Below are 26,344 nucleotides of genomic sequence, written 5' to 3' on the forward strand. Positions count from 1 at the left end.
CCAAGGTAGCCATTTTTAGTCTCAAATGGAAAGTAGACATCTAGTGGGAAGATTTAAAGTGTGTCAGAGACATCAGGACAAAGGAATTGAGTTGGCATGAATTCAAGAGACTATTTAGGAAGAAGTACTTGTCATAGAGGTACTATGATGGAAAGGCCAATTATTTATATGAACTTAAGATGGGATTTCCATTTATTAGTGGATTTTCATTAGTATTCAAGGATTAGATTGTGTATGATGAGCCTTGGTCAGTGGAAGAAGTCACTGGAAATTTCAAACATTGTTATGAAATCGAAGCGTAAGATCAAATCTAAGCAGGGTTGGAAAGGGAATGAAAAATCTAAAGGTAAATGGCCACCGAAGTGAACAAGACCTCAGGATGCAGGTGAGAAAGAGATTATTGTTCCTTATAAGAAGTTTAATGTAGTTGAGAAGGGACATGGGTCGCAGCCTGGAGAGCAGCAGAATAGAGGTGATGGTAGGAGACAGTTGCAGTGTTGTATATGTGGCAAGGAGCATCTCAAGAAAGATTTTCTGTCATATCAGGGTGGTAGGCCTCGAATATATAGTTCCCAGGAGGTGCATATAGATGGGGATGTTGGGCAAAGAACTTCCTCGATCTATGCAGCATTGCATAACAAGTAGGCGGATCACCACGAATCTATTATTGAGATGGAAGGTAAGATTTGTGATCGAGTTGTTTCTATTTTGATTGACCCTGGATCTAATTATAGTTATGTTAATCTTAAACCGGTAATTAAGTGTGGTTTGAGAAAATAAGTGCATGCAAAATCTTGGTTGGTGCAGTTGGCTACAATTATTAAGAAAATAATTCATCATTGGTTAAGATCTTGTGCATTTGAGTTGAATGGTATGCCTACATCAACGCATCTGAGTGTGCTTCCATTGGGTTCATACAGTATGCTTCTGGGTATGGATTGATTTTACCTTCATAGGACTATGGTGGATTGTTATGAGAAGGTTATTGAGTGCTTGGATGAAAATGAAGAACCAAGAATCTTGCAAGGTGAGAATAAGGTGACATCAGTTAGAATGGTTATACCTATGCAGGCAAAGCGCAGTCGTAGGAAAGGGTGTATATTTTTTGCAATGCATATTTCAAGTGATAAAGGTAAGGATGTTGAGGATGTAGAGGTCTTGAAGAGATATCTGGTTTTATGGTAGTTTAAGGATGTATTTCCAGCAGAGATTTTATAGTTGTCACCTCACAGGGAAGTGGACTTTTCTGGAGTTGGTACCAAGAGTGGCATGAGCATCAGAGGCACCTTACATAATGAGCACTCAAGAGCTAGTGGAATTGAAGTTGTAGTTGAAGGAAATTCTTGATAAGGGATACATTAGGCCAAGTGTGTCACCTTGGGGTGCATCGATATTGTTTTTGAAGAAGAAGGGATGGTACTCTCAGGTTGTGTATTGATTACAGGTAGTTGAACAATGTGACAATCAAGAACAGATACCCATTGCCAAGGATTGATGATTTGTTTGACCAGTTGAAGGGAGCAGCGGTGTTCTTGAAGATTGATTTGAGGTCATGATATCACCAGGTATGCATCAAAGAAGAGGACATCTACAAGACTTCTTTCCAGACTAGGTATTGGCATTATGAGTTTGTTGTTGTTCCTTTTGGTTTGACTAATGCTCCAGCTACTTTCATGTGTTTGATGAATAATGTGTTGTGTCCTTATTTGGACAAGTTTGTGACTGTATTCATTAATAACATATTGATATATCCTAAGAATGAGGAAGATCATGCAGAACACTTAGCAACAATGTTGAGATTACTAAGAGAGAATCAGTTGTATGTCAAGCTTAGAAAATGTAGTTTCTTTTAGACAAAGGTACATTACTTAGGACATGTTGTTTCCAAGGAAGGCATAGTAGTGGATATGGAAAAGATCAGAGCTATCATGGAATGGGCAACTCCTAGGAATTTGGATGAGGTTATATCATTCGTGGATTTAGCAGGTTATTACAAGAGATTCATCTGGTAATTCTCATGGATTTCCTATCTTATCACATCATTGCAGAGAAAAGGAAAGAAACTTGAATGGACAGAGGAATGTGTATCGAGTTTTGAGCAATTGAAGCAATTTCTTACAAATGCTCCATTTCTAAAGATTGAAGGTATAGATAAAGAGTTTTTTGGTATGTACAGATGCTTGCAAGATAGGACTTGGTGGAGTCTCGATGCAAGAGGGATAGGTGGTATGCTACGAGTCAAGGAAACTGAATGAGCATGAGCAGAACTATGTGATGCATGATCTTGAGTTGGAAACGATCATCCATGCTTTGAATATGTTAAGACACTATCCTTTTAGCAAGAGGTTTGTTTTCATGAGTGATCATAGTGGGATGAGATATTTGTTTGACCAACCTAATCTGAATGTTAGGCAAGCTAGGTGGTTGGCCATGCTTAGTGAGTTTGACTTCAAGATCAAGTACATCAAGGGTAAAGAGAACAAGGTTGCAAATTCTCTTAGCAGAAGATTATAGGTAAATCACATAGCAATTATGAGTACATATGGGACAGATTTATATGATCTAATCTTACAGGTAGGACAACAGGATGACAGGTATAAGGAGCTTAAGCATAGGTTATAGCAGTAAGGTACATGTGATCAAGATGTGGATTATCATCTCACGACAGATGGTTTTGTGAGATTTAGGGACAGGATCTATGTGCCAGAAAACGTCAATCTCAAGAAGCTTATCTTGAGGGAATTTCATGTTAAGTCATATTCAGTTCATCCAGGATATCAGAAGACTCTAACAATTGTGTAGAAGTTCTACTATTGGCCGCATTTGAAGAAATAGGTAGTTGATTTTGTCACAAGGTGTTTGAGTTGTCAACATGTAAAAGAAGAGTGCAAGAAACCCGTGTGGTCTATTGCAGTTGATTCTTATTCTAGAATGGAAATGGGAGTTCATTTCTATGGATTTCATTGCAGGTTTGTCAAGGACATCTAGGAAATATGATTCCATAATGGTTGTGGTTGACAGGTTGACTAAGGTAGCTCACTTCATAGCGGTTAAGTCTACTTATTCAGCTTGTGAGGTATCATAGGCATTCATCAGAGAGATAGTGAGGTTACATGGAATTCCTAAGAAGATTGTGTCAGACAGAGATTCCAAGTTCATTTCCAGGTTTTGGAGGGAGTTATTTGCAGGTTTGGGTACAGAGTTGGACTTCAGTACAACTTATCACCCGCAGTCAGATGGACAGACAGAGAGGCTCAATAGGATTTTGAAGGACACGTTGAGAATGTATGTTATGCATCAATAAAGGAGGTGGGAGGAGTATATTCCACTGGTTGAGTTTGCTTGCAATCATAGGTATTAGGAATCTTTGAGGATGAGTTCATTTGAAGCACTTTATGGTTGGAGTTGTAATACTCCTATCAACTGGAGTGATCCAGTGAACAAGGTATTGATAAGACCGGACATGTTGGTAGAAATGGAATAGGAAATGTAGGTTATCAAGAAGATTCTAAAGGCAACATAGGATAGACAAAAGAGTTATGCATATCAGCATAGGGCATTTAAGGAGTTTCAAGTTGGGGAGCATGTGTATTTGCGCATCAAGCCCAAGAAGAGTTCCTTTAGGATTGGGTCATGTTCAAAGTTGGCACCTCGGTATTGCGAGCCTTTCGAGATCCTTGAGAGGATCGGAACAGTGGCCTACAGACTTGCACTGTCACCGACAGAAAAAGTCCATGATGTTTTCCATGTTTCATTTCTTAAAATATATGTGAAGGATGATGATCATGTGATTGATTGGGTCATATTACAGGTGGATCCAAAAGGATAATTCCAGCCAAAACATTAGTGCATTTTGAAGCGGAAATGTCTCATGCTCTAAAACGAAGAAATTAAGTAAGTTAAAGTGTAGTGGAAGCACTTTGGGCCCAATGAAGCTACATGGGAGATGGTTGATCATATGCAAGCTATGTTTCCTTTATTGTTTTCCAGTTGAGGCAAAGGAGTTTTGGTATATCTATATGTTTATGTATGGTTGTTATTATAAATATCGTAATGAGCTATGTTATAAAGCTCTAATAAGTGGTATGGTTGTCATTTTGTCATGTTTATCATGTTGGTTTTGCTTCTCAATAGGTTCATTATAAATACTACATTGAGTTCATTTATAAAGCTCCATGGGTAGTATGTTTTGGTTTTTAGTGTTCCTTCTAGTCATAGGTGTCATAGAACACCAAGGACGATGTTCCCCTAAGGGGGATGGATCTGTAATAGCCCTGAGTTAAAATTTCATGTAATAAAGTTAATAAAGGCAAAATAAGACCAAGGTCATGGGACACGTATTCCAAGTTGAATGTTGGGAAAAACATCCTAGTGTGTGTTCATTTTGGTTCATTATGGCTAAGGAAATTGGAAAGGGCTTTGAAAAAGGAAAAGAGGCATTAATTGGCATTGTATTATGAAAATAAAGGAAAATTGGAGAAAAAGTAGATGAAAGGTCATAAGTTTGCATGAGAAGGAAATTAAAGGAAAAATAGTGAAAATTGAAGAAAATAGAGGCCTCACTAATAAAAAGGCTTATAAGGATCAGTTCACAACCTTTTGTTAGTTTTAGCTTGGATCTCTCTCTATTATCTCATATTATTGCACACTTAGAGCATTCTTGGGGCACTCTAACATTGAGCAAAGGAAGGCAAAGGAAGGACAAGGAAAGAAAGGGAAAAGAAAAGAAGAATTGGATCAAGCAACTTCAGCAAGAATACTTGCAGGTAACAAGTTGCTTGTGTGATTCCCTAGTTGGTTGGTGAATGCATGGTACATGCATGTGTGTATTTGATTCTCTTATTGTCATTGGCATGGGTTTTTCCAGGTGTGACAATGGTTTTAGTCTTGCCTTTCCATTTCTAGAGAGGCATGGTGTGATGGGGTTCTTTCATTTGGTTGAGATTTGGATTGTTGGATGGTTTTGGAACCAGGTGATATGGTCTCAGGAAAATTCCTAATGGCCTAGGAATCCCTTGAACAGTTTTGGAGGGATTGCGGTAAAGCCTGAGGGTGGATATAGAAAAATTCCTCAAGGTATTGGTGAAGAAATTATAAGGCATCTAAGCTTGTTTCGGGCCTAGTGAACCCTTGACTGGTTTTAGCAAATTATAGTAAAGCCTGGTTGTTTATGTGTTTTGTTTGGGCCTAGTGATCCCTTGATCAGTTTTGGTGGGATTACGGTAAATCTTGGCTGTTTAGGGCCTATGAATCCCTTAACCGGTTTTGTCAGGATTGCAGTAAATCCGAAGGGTACAGGTGGTTTAATCTCCATGAAGCCCTGGTTGTTTTTGTCTTTAGTCCCACATTCATGCTTGGAATATGGCACCGGGGTGATTGGCTGAAAGAAAGATATGGTTCAAATTAATCTATGGTCGGGTGGTACGTGGAAGTCCCTGACTTGGTTGGCTTTTGCATATGTTAATAACAGATCTTTTCCTCTTGTATTTCATGAGTAATTGTACTTGTTATTATGTGGCTTTAATGGTTGTTCTATCATGGTTATTATTTTGGTTATATGTTGGTTATAAGCATGGTTTCATAATAGGTTCTGGCTATGGCTCTTGACATGTTTTTATTTTTTTGATGGATGGTTATTGTATGCATGACCTACTAGATGTTATTTCAGCTATTATGAGAGGTAATTAGACCTTCTTGATGATTCTCAAATAAGTATCAGACCCCTATGCTCAAATATGCATTCATGACCTATATATTACATGTTCTCAATATGTTTGACAAGATGACTTTCTTAGCTAGGCCTGGTTACGTCAAGTTTCTTACTCAAGTTTTGTATGAATGGATTTGTCTTGATTTCATTTATAATTATGTGAAGTCTCTCTAAGTTCTGGGAAATGATCTGGAGGTCGACCTAGAAATTAAGCTCAAAATTTGGGACCGCACCCTCTAAACGGAACATATTAGGTCACAACCGCTACCCGGTAGGCTTATGCATGTGATTGGAGCCCCTCAACCACATGTAGGCCTTGTCATTCATGTGGTTTGGAGCCTGGGTCACTTAAAAATCATTCCAGCTCATGGTTTGGGCATTGGGAGTTGTTGTTTGAATCCTAGGTGTCTTGTAGAACCTGTAAGATGTTGTGAAAGATAAGTTTTTCATCATTTTTCAGCCCCACTTCCTTAATGGAACCTAGGAGTTTGGGTCATGTCATAGTAGCTCTTTGTCTCATGTTTACCCTGGTAGACCGGTGAAAGTGGTTAAATGTGGGAGGGGGTGGTTACATGGTGTCAGGTTGATGGGGTATATAGATGTAGACTAGTCACGTAGTGTAGTGGACCAGGAAAAAAAAAACACCTTAGGGTGTTGCTTCAACATTGTATTAGGGGTTGTTTCTTTGTACAACAAGAAGAAAAATTCTGCAGCACTAATTTCTACAGAAGAAAAATGCATGGTATTAAGAATGGCTACATGTGAGGCTATATGGATTCAAAAGCTACTAGTGGCACTATTTGGTCAAAGGATGGAATCAACTAGTATCTATTGTGATAATCAGAGTTGCATCAAGCTTTCTGAGAATTTAGTGTTTCATGATAGGTCGAAACACATCGACATTAGATACCACTTCATCAGGGATTGTGTACAACATGGATTAGTTTGGATAAAGTATGTTTCCGCATATTTTCAAATTGCAGATATTCTTATGAAGGCCTCGGGTAAAAGCAAAGTTTGTTTTCTTCATAGATAAGTTGGGAGTCATGGAGAACACCTTCCTCACTAAGAGGGACTATTATTTTTTATAGCTTAAACAGGTGTTCTAGTCTCAAGTGGTGTCTAAGAGGCTATGAACACAAATGGATTAATGATCTCCAATACCCATAAAACATTTCTAAGTGAAAATGTAAGCCTGACTTAGGGAAATGGGTTAATTAATCAAGGATTAATTTAGACAAATCGACTTTTCTCTAGTGACTTCTAGAAAAGTGATTTGAAGAAGTCAAGATGATATTATTCATTGATTGGAATTAGATCATGGTCATTGATTCATCAATGAGAGATTATAATACAAGATCGATCGGACCTTTGGAGATCATTCAAATAGTTCAGGGGAATATATTTGTAGTGATAGAAAGTGCATAGTGATAACTTGGGAGACACCAGTGAGAGTTTCAACAATATTGATTGAGGAAGAGTTTGCCGAAGAGAATTCTTCAAGTGGCTTCCAATTTATGAGAGACATAAGGAGGCCATTTTATTTCTGCAAAGGGAAGCCAAATTTACCAAAAACAAATAGCCATCTTTCTAGTGTGTGTTGCTAGAGTCACAAATTGATTTACTAGTTGCCATAGATATTTAGTGGAGGTAGTACGTTTGACTTTAATGAGTTGTTGAAGGCAGTTTATCTTGTCGGAATAATTTCCCAAAAGTAGTGCACACTTCTAGAAGGTAGTGTGATTTGGTTGAGACAGTGTGAGTTGCTAGTTTAAGGCAGTGCAAATTTCCAGAGGTGGATCGAGTTGCTTCCAGTGGGTCAATTAGCTTCTAGAGGTTTGAATGACTTGCAGAAGTGAAGAAAAAAAATTTCCAGAGCTTTTCCAATGAGAGGCAAGCATATTGTATTTCTCCATTTTATTTTATTACTAAATATATTTAATAATATATCCTCATCTGAAGGACTAGTTTTCCCTACATTGGGGTTTTTCCAATGACTATTTTGTCCAAAATATTGGTGTCCAATTTTTATGTGAGCATTATTTTCTCAATTCCTATGATTAGTTTACGGTGAAATTGTAGTTGTGTTTTTATTAAGTATTTTCCATAAGTTAATTTATAGAAGACAAACCATCTTTAAATATAGAAGAATAATGACAAGAAACTACAATAGAATTTTTACAACAGTGAGACCTCAAAGGCATACATGATATTTATTCCAGGGATAGATTATTATTAGGAGAGATATCTGATTCATTAAGTACAAGGCATATTGGAGGTCCAGAGATTTGGCAACAACAATTGATTAGAGTGAGAAACTAGTAGAAGCTCTAAGGGTAAAACAACATAAAAGGCATGAGATCACAAGTACAGTTACTAGTACTAGCACTACATCAGGTATAGGTGTTCCTGAGATTTTACAGAGCATGGAGTAGAAAATCCAATAGATACATGTGATGCATCAATAGGATGTGGAAATCAAAATTCCACCTTCTATAGTTGGAAAGAGGAATAGAGAGGTTCAACATACACTTAGGGATGCTCAGAGGTTTGTGGGGACTCCTAGGATGGGCAAGAGAGAGTAGAGACAACTAGACAGGTAAATTAGCTACATGGCATTAGTGAGTCAAATCGTGGATAGAAAGCCTTCCATTTATTAGGAGGCCACGCAGTAGTAGGTGTGGTGGGATGCTATGGTTAAGGAGTACTCCTAGATCATGAAAAATGATGTTTGGGAGGTGGTTCCTAGACCTACAAATAAGGTGATGGTTGGATCAAGCTAAATCTATAAGATCAAGCTGAATCTATAATATCAAGCAAAGTGCATATGGTAGCATCAAGAAATACAAGGCAAGGTTCATGGCCAAGGGGTTCTCTCAAAAGGAGGGAATAGACTATGAGGAGACATTTGCTCCTGTGGCTAGGTATACTTCTATCAGGGTTGTGATCTCACTTGCAGCACAGATGGGATGGCAAATCCATCAAATGGATGTCAAGATGACGTTCCTTAATGGTGAGTTGGAAGAGGAAGTGTACATTGAACAACCAGAGGGATTTGTATCACACAACATCGACACCCATGTGTGCAGATTGAAGAAAAATTTATAGGGCTCAAGCAAGCTCCTAGATTGTGGTATGACCGCATCGACATATACTTACAGGGGATGGGATTTATGAAGAGTGAGGTAGTTTCAAACCTCTACTATTTGATGGTTGGAGGTGAGGTACTCATTCTTGTCCTATATTTGGACGATTTGTTCTTGATAGGTTCATTGGGGCTAATATAATAATGCAATAGGGACCTTGTAGCTGAGTTCAAAATGAAATACTTGGGGTTAATGCACTACTTTTTAGGCATGGAGGTGTGTAGACGAATGGGAAGATTTTCCTTGGATAAGGGAAATACCAAAACGAGATATGGAGGAGGTTTGGGATGGAAGATTGTAGAGCCATGTCTACACACATGATAATCAATTGGAGGAAGGTAGATACATCTAAGGAGAAGGATGTGGATCCCACATTATATAGGAAGTTGGTTGGATCTCTTATGTATTTTGTCAACACTAGGATAGGATTATCCTTTGCAGTAAACTCTTTGAGTCAATTCATTGTTAAACTAAAGGGGGTGTACTAGACAGCGGTGAAGCATGTGTTGCATTATTTGTGAGGTATAATCGAATATGGGATCAGATATATTCAAGGTGATGGTATCAGGTTGATGGGCTATACTAATGCATGTTGCGCAAGTAAAACAATGGATAGGAAAAGTACTTTAGGGTGTTGCTTTAGCATTGGATGAGGTGTTTTTTATTGGTACAACTAGAAGTAGAAGTTTGTGGCACTGATTTTTGTAGAAGTGGAGTATATAGTAGTGAGCATGGTGACATGCGAGGCCATTTGGCTTCGGAAGTTGTTAGTATCTTTGTTTGGTTAGAAGGTGGAGATGATGGTGATACACTATGACAATCAAAATTGCATTAGGCTATCTAAGAATTTGGTGTTTCATGACAATTCAAACATATAGAGATCAAATATCATTTAATCAAGGATTGTGTATAGTTCGGGACAGTTCAACTACAGTATGTACCTAAAAATTAGTAGGTAGAAGCCATCTTGACAAAGGCCTTGGGGAAGACGAAGTCCATATTCTTCAGAGATAAGTTGGGTGTTGTGTAAAACACCTCGCTAAGAAGGATTATTAGCTTATGTAGTTCAAATATGTGTTCTAGTCTCAGGAAGTGTTAATGAGGCTAGGTACATAAGAGGATTAATTATCTCCAAGCCCAGTTTATTTTTCTAAGTGAAAATGTTTTAATTGGATTATTAACGAGTTTTAATTATTTTCCTAAATTAGGGAAAATGGTTAATTAATCAGTATTAATTTATACACGTTTATTTCTCTCTAGTGACTTCTAGAAAAGTGACTTGATGGAGTCAAGATGATCTTATCCATCAATCAGGACTAGATCTTGGTCGTTGGTTGCTCAATAAGAGATTATAAGAGGAATTTTATTAGCATTCTTGGAGACCACTTGATTTAGCAAGGGCGCAGTGATAGTGTGGGACACCTGCAGAGGGTTTCAGTAGTGATTGAGTGAGAAGAATTTTTAGAGAATTCCTTTGTTGATTCTCTTCCAATTTCTAAGATCCTTAGGAGGAGATTTCCAATGCGATTTTATTGCACCAGGTTGAGATATTCATTGGGTGCGTAGAGGTTTTCTAGAGGGTCAATTTTTCATTTCACATGTGTGGGAGAGCGATAGCATTCAAGGTGTTCAATTCTTCCAAGGAAGGTCGAGAGGTCAGGACAAGTTGTTTGTTGGAGGAGATCGATTTTACCAGGGGTTGTGAGGCCATATTTCCTTCAGCATATGCCACATGCCCAAGGTTGTATGCTTGCACAGGGAGGTTGAGAATTTATCAGAGAGGTCGAGTTATCTTGTAGAGGGAGGTCAAGTTCCTTATAGGTGTTTTGATGTGTTGGTAATTAGATAAAAAATATTTGTTAGAGCTTTTCCAGTTTACAGCAAGCAATTGTAATAATTTTCAATTACAGATTTTCTGAAAAATAATAAAACCCTCATCTACAGAACTGGCTTTCCCCACATTGTGGTTTTCCCAGAGACAATTTTCCCAAAAAGATAAATGTCTATCTTATGTGTGATGTTTTCTCGATTCACATGATTTATTATTTGGTGGAAGTTACAATAGAGTTTTTATTCAGTATTTGTAGTAAATTAATTTGTTGGAACAAATAATCATTTAAAAGATAGGTGAATAATTACTAATTACATGCCATAAAAAATTTACACGTTCTCTATTCAATAGTTTGTAGAACAAAGGCATGGTGCACCACCAAAAAGTAGTTGTATGCTTTTTGCATTGAAACTAAAAAAACGTAAAAAGAAATTTCAACACCTAAAAAATATGATCGAATAAGGTTGGGTTGGTTCTAGACTCTAAATGAGGTAATCCTAACTAATTAAATTTAAGTAATTCAAGAGTATAAATACCAATACTCGATCAAGTCACATGGAATAGTAACCCAAACCCCAAATTAATAACCCAAAAGGTTTAGTAGGGCCAAACATACACAAAGGTTTTTGATGAAGGGGACAAAGACATTAATATGTATGGACCATGGTTATGTGCTTATCATAAACAAGATGACTTCAAGGAGTAACCAAGAACATACGGGGTGTCTGAAAAACAAGTATAGTACCCGTGTTGTCCTCCACATGCAAGACATCATGTATGACGAATGCACTATAGGTACTTCCACACCCACCCTTGGAGGAGGGTATATGTATGAAGAATATTAAGGTTGAAATCCATACTCTACATAATGCAATGAAGAACCACATGACCATAACCGTGTTATGAAGGGTTTTATGAATTTGTGAGGAGTGTTGATAAAAAATGGTACAATACCATGGCTATGTAAGTAGTATAAGTCATTATTTTGAAATAAATAATCACAAATTATTTTTTTTAATAACAAGGTTGGTACTAAAGTTAAATATTAAAGTTGAAGATTTAATGTGTACATTTATGTTAGATTTGTCACTAATAAAAACTCAGAAATTATCAAATAATATTTATGAGATCAATCTATTGTGAAATTATTTTTGCATAGTTTATGATTTTCATATTATCACTATTAATTGAGAATGGTTCCATACTAATACTTTTATGTATTAGTTTTATTGATTTTGTTGTGATTTATTAAATTTCATGCATTCGATCAAATAGAGTTATTTACATTTTCAATTTGTATAGATTATGGATATTGTGTAGTGTTTTAACTTGGATATTAGTTTTATTGATTTTGCTGTGATTTATTAAATTTCATGCATTCGATCAAATAGAGTTATTTACACTTTCAATTTGCATAGATTATGGATATTGTGTAGTGTTTTAACTTGGATATTAGTTTCATTGACTTTGCTATAATTTATTAAACTTCATGCATTCGATCAAATAGAGTTATTTACACTTTCAATTTGCATAGATTATGGATATTGTGCAATGTTTTAACTTGGATATGAACAATTTTTCACTCTCCTTAACCTTTATTGTTGATAGAATAGTATTTAAATGAACTTATTTTTTATAATATAAGTATTTAAGGTAAATATCGATAGAATTAAATTATGAAGAAGGTTTGGATAGTGTATCTGAAGTATACTTAAAGTTCATCATAAGAATTGTTTTCTCTTAAATATTTTCATTATTATTGCACTTATTTTTAAATTGAAAATGATTATATGAATGTTCTAAGCAATTTTAGGGCCAACTTTATCATAATCTTTACATTCATCTTGATCAATTGAAGGTTTATTCTTACTAGTTAAGGCTCGGGATTAATTATCACACACATTGAAATCAAACAAACAAGAAAGTCATGCTAAATGAACACTCCATTTATTACATGAGCAACAGATATTATTTCCTACTTATAAATATTCACACTTTGAGGTCCTAAATTCATTATGAAGATAAGAGGTGTATGTCCTTTTCATTAGAAAACTTAATTAATTATAAAGGAACTTGTTAGATACTCAAGATCCAAATTCATGTTGGACCTTTTTCCTTACTATCCCATTATTCAAGAAAATGGGAATAAGCTCTTAGATACCATTAAATTTAAAAAAAGAACTTTGTTTCAAATATCTTTATAATCTAGAACCAACTTCTACTAAAAGAACAAGTCCATTACGATATTCCTTTTTTAACCATCTAGACAGAGTTTAGGTCAAGGACAACCCTAATTTTGAATGGAAGAATGATCTACCGAGTAGTGGGATACTATCACTAAGATTGTGAGAGACTCCATCAAACCTTGATGTGTCTTGGTATATTTTATTTCCCCCACAAGTAATTCCTACTCTAAAACCTCTCCCAATAAAATTTAATCTATCATAGTATATTATTATTTTCCTTATAAAAAAATTACTCTTTATATTTTTATTTTCTATTCCTTTAACCAAATTAATCTTACGTTTTTTATATTACTTATTTCTTTAGCTCATATCAACACAACCACTAATTTCATATATATAAGTTCCTTTAAACACGTTTTTTTTCTTTGAATTATCTTTTTGTACACTCTTTCTTTCTTATATCTTGTCGGCAACTCAAGCACATCACTATTAAATTAATTTAATTTAATTGCATCTCATACTTGCATAAAACTTGGCTCCACATATAATACATTATTGATATTATGTTATAACCATGATATATGAGTCATGATATATGAGTAGACTAATACAAGTTGTCATTTTGAAACTCAAACATACTAGCATTAAAATAAAGTTATATTTAAATTGCATCTCATTCTTGCATAAAATTTAGTTCCACATATAATACACTAGCAATTGCACCAAGAGGTGCAAAGGAACGTCGATAGGAAGAGTGGGGAATGTGAAAGGAAAAAATCAAGTAAAATATATGGACAATGAAATATAATCTAAATTTGAGTTTCTCTATATATTATAAATAATGTAGCAGAAGGTTAAATTTAAGAAGAAAATTACAATAACAATTTCTGCAGGGAAGAGGTACATAGCATAGGAGTTCAATTTCTTTGTGGTTTTTTAAAATGACATGAAATAAATTTTGAACACAGAAATTATGAGGTATATACCAGCTAAAGATATCACTGACACTTGGGAGAAATGATTTATAGCAATAAGTTATTGTGGAGATGAGAAAAAATCAAATTACAAATAGAATTTATTGTATCAATGAATGTTGTAAAAGTACTTGTGAAAAGCTCTGTAATCTAAATAACTAAGTCGAGTTTTCCTTTTATGAAAGCTTGCATTAGCATATGTGAAAAGGTTGTTGGATGAATATGCGATTTATATACAATAGTCCTTTGCAAAATGATTGAAATATTGGTTGAGATGACTCTTCTAAAATCCACAAATGGTTCATCATCTTTAACAAGTAAGAAATGAGGCACTTACTCAATTAAATTGATCTCCAAGCATCATGGTGCCCACTATTCTATTTTTTACTCTTAGTTTGAAGAAATAATTTTGTGACATAGCTCCTTATGTCATTTATGATGTATGCAATAATTCTTGAGATACAATAAGAAATTATTGATACGTGTACTTCAATATAATGAAAAGCTTTGCAATATTTTGAGTAAATGTGGTGTTCATTGTTCATGGAAACATGATATTCACATCAAAAAGCACAAAAAAAATTGTGTGAAAAGAAAAGCAACAAATTCTGAATTTGGAAATAATAGTAAAAAACATACCTATATTAATATTTAGAAGCCATATGTACATTAATATTTGGAAGCATGCAATTATATTTAACATTTGAGCTTAAACAACTCAGAAAAGAAAGATTGATTTTTGAAAATGTTGTTTGCGGTGATTGTGAATCAAAATGTAGTTTCATTGTTTATGACACTCTTCTACAACAATGAAGATTTACCATAAGAAGATTTTCCCAGTACATAGCAAGAACTTCGAATTCAAAAAAAAAAAAAAAACTCTTTTATGGATCTTCAAGGTTTAAAAATCTGAGTTATGCAATCTCTCCGGTAAGGTAACTCTTTGCTTGTTTGATCCTAAAAGACATTTTAAGGTACTCTTGCAATTGGAAACCATTATCTTTTCCCTCGCACATTGATGATATGACCAATGTCATCTATTATGGTTTTAACTCCTTCATCATACCAAAATTTTGTGTGGCCAATGCTATCCAGAAACTCCTTCAATTATCAAACATCCAACTATACAGTTTATACACAAACTATATAGTTTCACTTGAAATCTAGCTCACTAATAATTTGTAGATAATGTTCTTTAGTTCTTTGGAATTTCCCTCTTCCACTATAAACCCGCACATGTCTAATACAAAAGGTTAACACAATATATATAGTGTAATCCTATAAATATTTTCTCATTTCAACCTTAGGATTCCATGAAGGACACTACCATAATTGCAACATTTACAACACTGGACTTCAAAGTTTTTTATTCTTTTAGCCTAAGGTTTTCGAGTGAACGTTGAAATATTCTTAGGACGAGAACAAGAATATCAAGATCTTTTTGCTTAATATTTTGTCCAAACACTCACAACAAACGAAAATTAAAAGTTGTAAAAGAGCTATTAACCGTATAAAAGTTATTGCAACTTGCACGGGACAAAAAAGGATCTTTGATCAATTGAACAAATTTCTCATTTAAAATATTGGTTCGAAGCTTCGAAGAGAACTACTTAGCATTGAAGCATGCATATATTACATTAATGTTTATCACCTCTCCAACTCAATATGCTATTTGGTAATTGATTTCCTTATCCTTTCAAAGTTGAAATGAAATTCTCGATTCGATGACCATTTTTATCCCTGTTGTAGGCTAGGGTATAACGTATTTAAAAATACGTTGAATCTTAAATTAAATTCATGTTATCAAAAATTTGTGAATAATATATAAAGTGGATATTAGAACTTATAAATAATTTATTTTTTACAATTATTAAATTAAATTTATTTAATTTCTGATTGGTTCAAAAGAGAGAGACTGTTATTTAGTAATGATTACTTCATATTCCTCATTAAATAAGGACAACTCATTTGCACCATGTAGAAAATGATAAGTGACATGACATTTTATTGTAAATAGTTTTTGTAACTATTTACAATTCCTCATTAAATAATGACAACTCATTTGCACCATGTAGAAAATGATAAGTGGCATGACATTTTATTATAAATCATTTTTATAACTATTTATAAATAAATAAATAAGTGACATGACATTTTATTGTAAATAATTTTTATAACTATTTACAAATAAATAAATAAGTGACATGACATTTTATTGTAAATAATTTTTATAACTATTTACAAATAAATAAATATATGTTTCAATAGCTACCTATTTAAATATGCATAAATTTTATATACATTAGACTTTATTGCTTCTTACTATGAAGTTAATCTTTAGTACAATTAAAAAAAGTTATATAACAGTTATATAAGATATAAAATTGAATCTGCAATGTGTGAAATCATATCATCGATTACGAAGCAGTTAATTTTCATTGTCGTCGGTTATTGTGAATCAGGTTCCGAGCATCGAGATGGATTTCAGCTGCAAGTTGTCTTTCGAGGTAATCAATTAGTTGATTAAATGCAGCTCCAATATAACTTCTGCACAACCAATCCAGACCATCTTCAATAGTTGCGCCTCCTTAGCAGGAAATGAAGCAAATCAATGAAATCCGCTAGCTATGAAATTAGCACGAAAAAAGAGTTTGAAAGCTACCCGATTAAATAGTTGTGCCTCCTTAGCAGCAAATGAAGCAAATCAATGAAATCCGCTAGCTACGAAATTAGCACGAAAAAAGAGTTCGAAACCTACAGTATCATAAAGATTTCAGGCTTTAATGAAATGATTCTCCTAAACAAATTTGGTACAAAGAGTTCGAAATCTAATGATGCAGTATCCTTAGAAGATTTCTAGCTTTAATGAAGTGATTCTCCCAATGTATTTCAGAGCATTGGAGGGAACAATTATTAACTTAATCATATGGCCACGTTAATGTTCTGTCCAAACAGATAGAATGCCAATTAATTGAGGTACATTACTCATAAATGCCTTCTTTTCTCTTTATTTCCTCTGGATCATTGTTTATGGTTCCTCCCGTTCAGGTATACGTATTGTTGGCTGAGAGAAAACCATGCTTAGAAGGAATTGGTGAACATTCCATTCCAAGCCGAACGAATCCGGTAAGTGTTAATTTTATTAAGCAGCGACTAAAAAAAAAAACAAAAAAACAACAACAACAACAACAACCAAACAAACAAACAAACAAACAAACAAACAAACAAAAACAAACAAACAAACAAACAAAAACAAAAACAAAAACAAAAACAAAAATAAAAACAAAAAACAAAAAAACAAAAAAACAAAAAACAAAAAACAAAACAAAAAACAAAAAACAAAAACCAAAAAAAAAAAAGGAAAGCAAAAAAAAAAAAAAAAAAAAAAAAAAAAAAAAAAAAACAAAAACAAAAAAAAAAACCAAAAACAAAAAAACAAAAAACAAAACAAAACAAAAAAACAAAACAAAACAAAACAAAACAAAAACAAATAAAAACAAAAACAAAACAAAACAAAAAAAAAACAACAACAACAACTAGTAAGTATTCATTTTATTTAACAAAAAAAAGAGATGCATGGCCTCTTCCATTGTGGGTTATTTATAAAGTCTTTTTGGTTTTATATCCCATCCCTCTTTGTCTATGTATTTGAACAGAAAAGTTGAAAGCGACGCTGAGTCTTCTACATTGTGGGCGAGCAAGAATCTGGTAAGCACTCATTTTATCTCATTTTATTTAACAGAAAATTCAAAAGTGACTCAGAGTCTTTTGCATTATGGGTTCATTTATGAAGCTTCTTTTGTTTTATATAAGAGCTCTGTAAAATATGTGACATATCAAAGACAGAAACAGAGAAACATGGTCACGGATTGTAAAAAACTAGAAGCAGCAAAAAAGGTTTTAGGTGTTTACCATTAGAGAGTTTTTAGTTGAGTAGCACATAAAAGAGAGGATTATGATCCATTTCACATCAGAGAGCTTTTCATTGATTAGCAAATAAGAAGAAAGTTTAGTGATTCATTTACCATCACATAGTTTTTGGCTGGGTAGCACATAAGAAAAGAGGATAGTGATCCAGAACCTTTGACAGGCTCGAAACAACAATTGACAGTGCACATTCTTTGACTCGATTCGATTTATTGAACTCTTAGTCATAAATTTGAGGAAATGAGTTTTGTTTTCTAACATCAAGTCCCTTAATTTTATGGATATCCAATTTTTTTACAACAAGTAACAACCATGGATGACTCAACACAAATTTAAACTTTCATGAAAAAGAAGGGTGTAGTAAACCTAATATGAAATACATTCATTCTACGTCTCTACTGCAATATTGGTGCAAGTTTTTTTAATGAAAACAAATCATAAATGAGTTGCAACAGTGGTACCGTGGGCACTATATGGCAGGTAGTTATTGCAAAATTATTTTTTTTACATTTTTAAGATGATATGCAACTTTAGCTCACTCCTTGGGGCATCATTTAATTTCAAACTTTCTGGTATTTATGATATCAACCGGTTTTACGACCAATGTTTGATTTTGATTTAGGCATTTAGTGAGGACCTAGAGAGACTGAATTTTTTTAGTGTCCCCAGATTTTACATAATGGTGGTGTCCAATATTCCAGAGTATGCAGAGTATCTCAAGTCAATACTCGCCATAATGGCCAGTGATTTTCCCACATTAAAACAAATTTTTTTTGCATATATTTTACACTGCGAAGTATAAGTGAGCTGAATTACTTGACACACAAAGTACATACCAGTGGCGAACAGAAATACCAGATCAAAACCAATTTCGAAAATTTAATCACCAAAAAGTAAAAAAAAAACAGACACATATAAAAATTTTAAATAAAACAACTCACTTGCATTGACAAGCAATTCTGATGATATGTCGTTCGAAGCACATTATGGCACTAGTTTTCTTGATTGATTATGCTTAATTGCCTTCTTAGCACATTCTGGCACTAGTTTTCTTGATTGATTCTGCTTAATTGCCTTCTTATATCATGACTTTCTAAGCAACACCAAAACCACACAAAGTACTAAAGTTGCCACCCCTCCAACAGTTTCCCCCACAATCCCAATTAATTTTTTTTTCTTTTTATCAGTTCTAGGATCCTCCTTGGACACATCAGTGGCCTCCATAGCCTAGCAATAGTAAGCATCCTACTGAGGTTGCACATTGGTCACTAGAAAATTTCCTGCGAACTTAACAGTCCTGTGACTGGACTTGGGCATTAGGCACGAAATTAACTCTCATGTCAAATAATTTGCAGTACTAGATCTTACATCTAGTATAAAGATTAGAATGGGCAGCGCTGGATGTAGAAAAATCCAGACAAGATGAGCAGGCTCACCAGCCTGATAACAAGAGACTTTCAACTTCCTCAACAGAATAGCCGCATGGTTTAAGTGTTCAAGCTCTGCATCTCCATTGATTTAAGAAATATTGATGAAGATGAGCTCGATTGCTAATGCATTCTAGATGTATCTACTATTGTTGCTTAACAATCACTGGCAGCAAGTCTGAGCTCCTAGATAACAAATTCCGGATTTCATCAATATAGGAAAGCATTCAAATCAATCGATGTAGCTGCTACTGATCAGGGTTGTGGATAACCTGGGACACTTGTGTTTTTCATGCAAAACACAAACTTGAAACTGTACACCTGGTCTTCAAAGAAGAACAGTTGGCTCGTCTCCACTCACATAAAGATGTTTACTTTTCAATTCCATTGAACAATTCTCTTTCTAAGACTTCATTTCGAGGTAAGTGGTAATTAAACTTACAAAACAAAGTACAAATGTAGTATATTTCACAATGAATTTGATTAATGTCGTACTTCAAGTCAATATTAATACCAAATTGTTAATATTTCATCTTTAAATATATATATTAACGCTCATCGAAACTGTGTCGAAGCCTTCCCGAGGCTTCTTGATCTGCTTCGCTACCCTTTGCATGTTCCCTTTATATTCTTGCTATGATGTTTCTCCAAACACGATGCTACATGGTTGTGGCCTTACCATTATTCAACATTTGTGGTGTAGTTGGTTGTTTTTGGAGGTCTAGATTTTTCAAGGCACGCACTTTGTTGAAATCTTGTGGGAAGCTTCTTTCACATTCTCCATTTACTAGAAAATTCTCACAATTAAACCCTTGAAAATGATTTTACCTTGGTGTGTCCAATCACATTTACCTTTATAATTTTTTATTATAAATAATTAGAATTTTCATTTGAATTAGGGTAAGCAATTTATAATGGAAGTAGGAAAAGGAAAACCAATAAATGTAGAAAAAAATTACAAGCCTTACTTTGAAATCAATGATGAGATACTACCCTTTCAGCGTGAAATGGGCTATGTTGGTGAGTTTAAGGAAAAATTTCAATGCTCTTTTAAGTGGTAATGGTACCCTTCGGGTAGCAAAATAGAAGGGAATCTTTGCCTCTGTTTTCTTTGATATTAGTGGTTCTACTAATTCTACATATGTTCAACCATTAAAACTTAATCTTAGGCCTCAGCATGCAATGTATACATATATTTAACAACTTAGAATTCATTAGTCATGTGTAGAACATGAAAACCCTAGCTAAAAAAACGAGCATATCCTTGACTACAAGGGACATAATTGAATGACCATCTAATGCATTGATTCATAGATGATTCCTCTATGAATCAATGGTCCATGATTTTGGTCACCAACATTAGTAGAGATGAAATGCGTTCAAGAAAAAAAAACATTGAAATTAGAACATATAATACATACAATTACGATCTCATGGATTATCTAACATTTGAAGGAAAAAATGTTGCTGCAAATTACCTATTTTCCTTCTGTCCTTTACCTACAACTCATATTAAGGAAAAATACAAAAATTAAGGAAAAATAAAATTATCAAACATGTGTTGACTTAATTAAATATATTTTATATTCATATGGTTGATAAATACATAGTTCTTCGCATCGGGAAGGCAATTTATGCTTACCAAACATAAGTATTCTTGGATATGTATTTAACATGGAGGCTTCAATTTCTATGCAACGTGTTAGTACGATTCTTAGATATGCATTTAACATGGAGGTTTCGATTTCTATGCAACGTGTTAGAACGATTCCTTGTTGCTCAAGCTGATCGACATGGAAGGGTCCAAGTGTTCTAATTACATTTAACCAAAACTAATTACATCATAGCAATATAAAATCAATTAGTAGCGACATTAAACTAAGCGGTAGGGAACGCTAGCTATGCGGCCTTGTTTCAATAATGTATTGTGTGGAATACTTTCCTAGCATCCATCAGGAACTCACATATACTTTCAAGTAGGAGATCCCTTTTATATTCTACACATGTAGGTTGCGTAATTGACCATATATTTTGCATCCTTTAATTTCATGCTTTCTAATGGTGCAGGTGTTGACTAGTAGGTGCATGTCCTTCTAGAAAGTTCAAAATCCTAACCTTCTTTGCATTGAAAATATTACATAGGAAGATCATCTTTTATCACAGTGACACGTGTTTATAGAGATGATGTATGTTTAAGGAGTGGTATCACAATCTTGGTTTAATCATTTCAAAACTAACTATAACGCAATCTTGGCATACTACATATTTTCCACATTGTACTGCAAAGTGGCACGTTGATTTTTTTTTGGTAGACTACATGCCTTAGACACAAGGCACAAACGACATGTGATAGCTCCCCTTCTCTAGGTTTCATTACATCATAATTTCCCACAACATTTTTTTAGAGTTAATGATAATTTAATCAAAGTATCCCAATGTGTCTTCCTAGTTACGATTCTTGAAGAGTTGAATTCCCTTTTAGAGCACTTTTCGACAAGTCGGGACTAGTTTTCCATTTCGTTTGTAGGAAACTATTTTTTCGCAGGGGTGTGTTCGTGGGTATGATTCTTGCACATTTCCATTGCCTTTCAGGAGATTTTTCGGCACATCGGCACAATTTTTCTATATCTCTTTGCGGGTAACCAAATTCTGTGCAGATGTATGTATATAAATATAGTGATATCCATATCCTATGGCAACAGTCGATTCAACTTGCTTTGATGTGTCTAGTTGAAGCTATGACTGATACTAATAGTCCTTTGACTAGACTAGATAGATAAGATAGACCTAGCGGTTGTCTACTGGCTAGGTTAGTTAGTAACTGTCTACCTGTCTATCTTTCTGGACACCATTAAGGAGGCTAGCTCCTACACGAACCACACTAGTAAGGGACTTTTTTAGCATAGCGAGACGTAAGGCATCTGGATTAAAGTATGAATCCAAAATTATGAGTTCTACTTATTAAGTGTTCTATTTCTAGTTCCTATTTCTATTTCCAGCGTATATTGATGTGATTGTTCCGCGTTACTTGGATCTAGAGGTATGGACAATAAAATGAAACATCATAAGTTGTGTACAAGCAGTTGTCTGATTTTTGACAAAAAAATTGATGCATATGGAGTGTATATGGTGATAAGGCTGCACTCGACCCTTTCCTTTCCCTTGGAATTAATAAATAAAGTAGAAAGGACTAATGGGGTGGGGGTCAAGTTTGTTGTTAGCGGTGTAATATTAAGGTTATTATTACAACTTCCCAACTTGTTTGCAGTTGATAACAAAAAAAATGGGTTCAAATAGGTTCATGTCGATTATGCCGGTTATGGAATTGTCTATTAAATTTAGGTTTTTTCTCGGAGGTTTAATGGTTGCTTTGGTTTAATTTACTTGGTGTTGTGTGTCGGTTTGTGTATCGTGTTTTTCTTGGCTTGTTTTACACCAGTGGTAGAAGTCAGGAGGTTATTTGGAATGACGAGGGCCCGGAGGGGAGGGGTTTTGAATTGACGACCTGCTGGAATTTTCCAACGGGGATGTAGTTTACGCTGGTGGGAGCAGTCAGGAAGTTATCTGCAGTTATGGGAGAGGGGAGGGGTTACGATTTGACGACTTGCTGGACTTTTGCGGAGAAGATATTGGTGCAACGATAGGCGACGCTAGTGGAAGTCATATGAAAAACGCTAGCCATATTTGGTATTCTTCAAATGGAATTCCGGTGATACGTTTTTCACGGATACGAAAGGGAGTTGTCTATAATGTTTGGAGATTCCGGTGACGGAATCCGGCAGAAGAAATTGAGGTTAAATCTTGATTTGTTGTAGTTAAAATGGTTTTTTAGCTACATATTTGGATTCAGCACCCTCGAAAATCCCTGGACGCTTTGATTGTGCAGAAACTAGCTATCAAACTTGCGATTCCAATAAATTGCTGCCGGATTTTGACCGGAAAAACCCATCGGAAAGGCTTCCAAAAAGTCGCATTATAGACAACTGCATACGAAAGGGAGTTGTCTATAATGCGACTTTTTGGAGATTCCGGTGACGGAATCCGACAGAAGAAATTGAGGTTAAATCTTGATTTGTTGTAGTTAAAATGGTTTTTTAGCTACATATTTGGATTCAGCACCCTCGAAAATCCCTGGACGCTTTGATTGTGCAGAAACTAGCTATCAAACTAGCGATTCCAATAAATTGCTGCCGGATTTTGACTGGAAAAACCCATCGGAAAGGCTTCCAAAAAGTCGCATTATAGACAACTGCATACGAAAGGGAGTTGTCTATAATGCGACTTTTTGGAGATTCCGGTGACGGAACCCGGCAGAAGAAATTGAAGTTAAATCTTGATTTGTTGTAGTTAAAATGGTTTTTTAGCTACATATTTGGATTCAACACCCTCGAAAATCCCTGGACGCTTTGATTGTGCAGAAACTAGCTATCAAACTTGCGATTCCAATAAATTGCTGCCGGATTTTGATCGGAAAAACCCATCGGAAAGGCTTCCAAAAAGTCGCATTATAGACAATTGCATACGAAAGGGAGTTCTCTATAATGCGACTTTTTGGAGATTCCGGTGACGGAACCCGGCAGAAGAAATTGAGGTTAAATCTTGATTTGTTGTAGTTAAAATGGTTTTTTTAGCTACATATTTGGATTCAGCACCCTCGAAAATCCCTGGACGCTTTGATTGTGCAGAAACTAGCTATCAAACTTGCGATTCTAATAAATTGCTGCCGGATTTTGACCGGAAAAACCCATCGGAAAGGCTTCCAAAAAGTCGCATTATAGACAACTACATACGAAAGGGAGTTGTCTATAATGCGACTTTTTGGAGATTCCGGTGGTCGCCACTTGCGACAAGGTATCGTGCGCAGCACCTAACTTGGTCAAAGCGGATGGTTGTGGCTGTGTGTTCTCGAACCCAAAGAGGAGTCCTCAATATTCTTCTCAAGCGGAATAACATATGTATTATGGATTGGATCATATGAGCCATTTAATCGCTTTGATTTGGATAAAATATTGCAGATAATTTGCATTCTCGAGATGTCATAGTCATCACGTCCAATCCTTTCCAAGTTTCTACAACAATGGAAAATACATCGATAATGCCAGGGTTGAGAATTGTGATGAGTCCGTGAATGGAAAAGTGGTTATTGTAATAGAGACCATGACGGAGATAGACACATTGTCAACCAAGAAGGAGACAAACACATTGTGAACCAGGAAGGAGACGATCGCATTGTCAACCATCATTGTATCATCCTTCTTTGTTCGGTGCAATAGGCTCCATGTGTCAGCTTTTAATTGGATGAATGAGTACAAAAATGAAGTCATGTGATTGGTTGGGGTGAACAGTGTCTGCTCACCCCAAGCCCACAGAGGAAATTCCTATTGGCGTGAATATTGGTATCACATTATAACTATTCTCGTTTTGGAAAAGAAAGAAAATAACTATTCTCATTTTGGAAAACAAAAAAAATTATTAGGTTATTAGTCCTTGTCTCACCGGGGACTATAGCGTCTGGGTCGTAGTCAAACTCCCTTGAATCTAAATTATCATGTTTTTTTCTATTTTTATGTGCATAACCAAATTTTTCGGGATTTTCTTTTTATTTACGATTTTTCTTAAATTATTAAAATATTTTTAAAAAATGTATTTCTCATTTTTTTATTAGCCTAGAACACTTTGATTAGACATAATAGTCCTAGTGGAGTGCTTTTTTATTTTCCTATTTGTCAGAAAATCATTTTAAAATGAAAAAAAGGTTAATTTTGTAAGTGGCCATTATGTCGATAAGTGTTGTGGCACTAACACTGACTTTTTTATGCCTAACACTACTACTGCTCTACCTAATGATGTCATAACAAACGTGGTGACATGTACCTTACATAAGCAGGGGGTGGGGAGGAGGATGATTGAACAAACATGCAAAGGAAGATTTCATTGTCGAGTGGAGAGGTGTGGAGGAAGCTTTCATTGTGGTTCCTCTGCACACTACACAATGAAATATTCTTCCACACAATGAGGTGCAAGATAACGTTATCTGGTTTGGCTTGGTTCTTTTTTCCTTGCTGCAATAATCACTTCCAACCACTCAACATCATTCCACCTCTACTGTAGAATACCAAGATTTTCCCATTAATATTTTAACATATTAGAACAAAGATAATTCCTTGGGTAAAAATATTTGGTTCTTTTTCATTTATGATATGATTTGCAACGTAGAACGTGTTGATTTTTCAAAATCCTTCTTAGTTGATAATTACTTCTAATGGTTTAATATTTTTCATACTCTTATTCATGATTAAGAAATTACACATAAGACATCAAACATAGAAATATTTATGATAGTAGGATTATAAATATACAACCAAACACATGAGACACATAATTTTGTCCTGGGAAAACTCCACATGGGGAAAAAACCCAACAACCTTTCCTTGGAGAAATTATTCAATTCAAGAAGAAACAAAATTTGATTTTCCAATCAAAAAATAAAGTCAGACTGCCCAAACCACACCCAGGTCAAACCTAGTCAACCAGAGACAAATTTACCTCTTCAAATCTCAGCGTTCTAAAATTTCAGCTTGTTGCCTCAGATATCGGCATGTTGTTACTTTGGAAATTAGGTCTTCCCATTTCTCAACTTGCCTTTTAAACTTGATCTTCCCTTGTCTTTCTCCTCCTTCGCTTGAACATAGGTGATCCTTTTCTTGAACAGAAGTAATCTGAATTGCCTCCTAATTGATGAAGTCTAATAGGTATATATAGTGATTGGATGAACCTAAAGTGGTGTGTCTGAAGGGTCAGGCCAACTTGATCTTTTGGAGGGCCGACTTGACATTTTTGGAGCCAAAAAATCAAATTTAGAAATTCATAATTCCCTCTTTATTGAACTCAACATGAAGAACATGTATTGGATTTATTATTACATACATTTGAAGGGTTAAAACATTGATTATGAAGACCATCCGTAGCTACAAAATTCAACACTCCCTCTTATCTAGGGAGGTATTCATAATGAATTTTCCAGATGTTCTCTTATTGAAAAAATTCTCTAAGAAAAGGCTAAAAAACATCATCAACATCAACATCATCTAATTACCATTATCCTGGTCAACAACTTTGACCCATGGTAAAATCTACAACATC

The sequence above is a fragment of the Pinus tabuliformis genome, chromosome 1_2, assembly GCF_031772625.1.
Source record: "Pinus tabuliformis cultivar Carrire ecotype Pingquan chromosome 1_2, CPIR1, whole genome shotgun sequence".
Lineage (NCBI taxonomy): Eukaryota > Viridiplantae > Streptophyta > Pinopsida > Pinales > Pinaceae > Pinus > Pinus tabuliformis.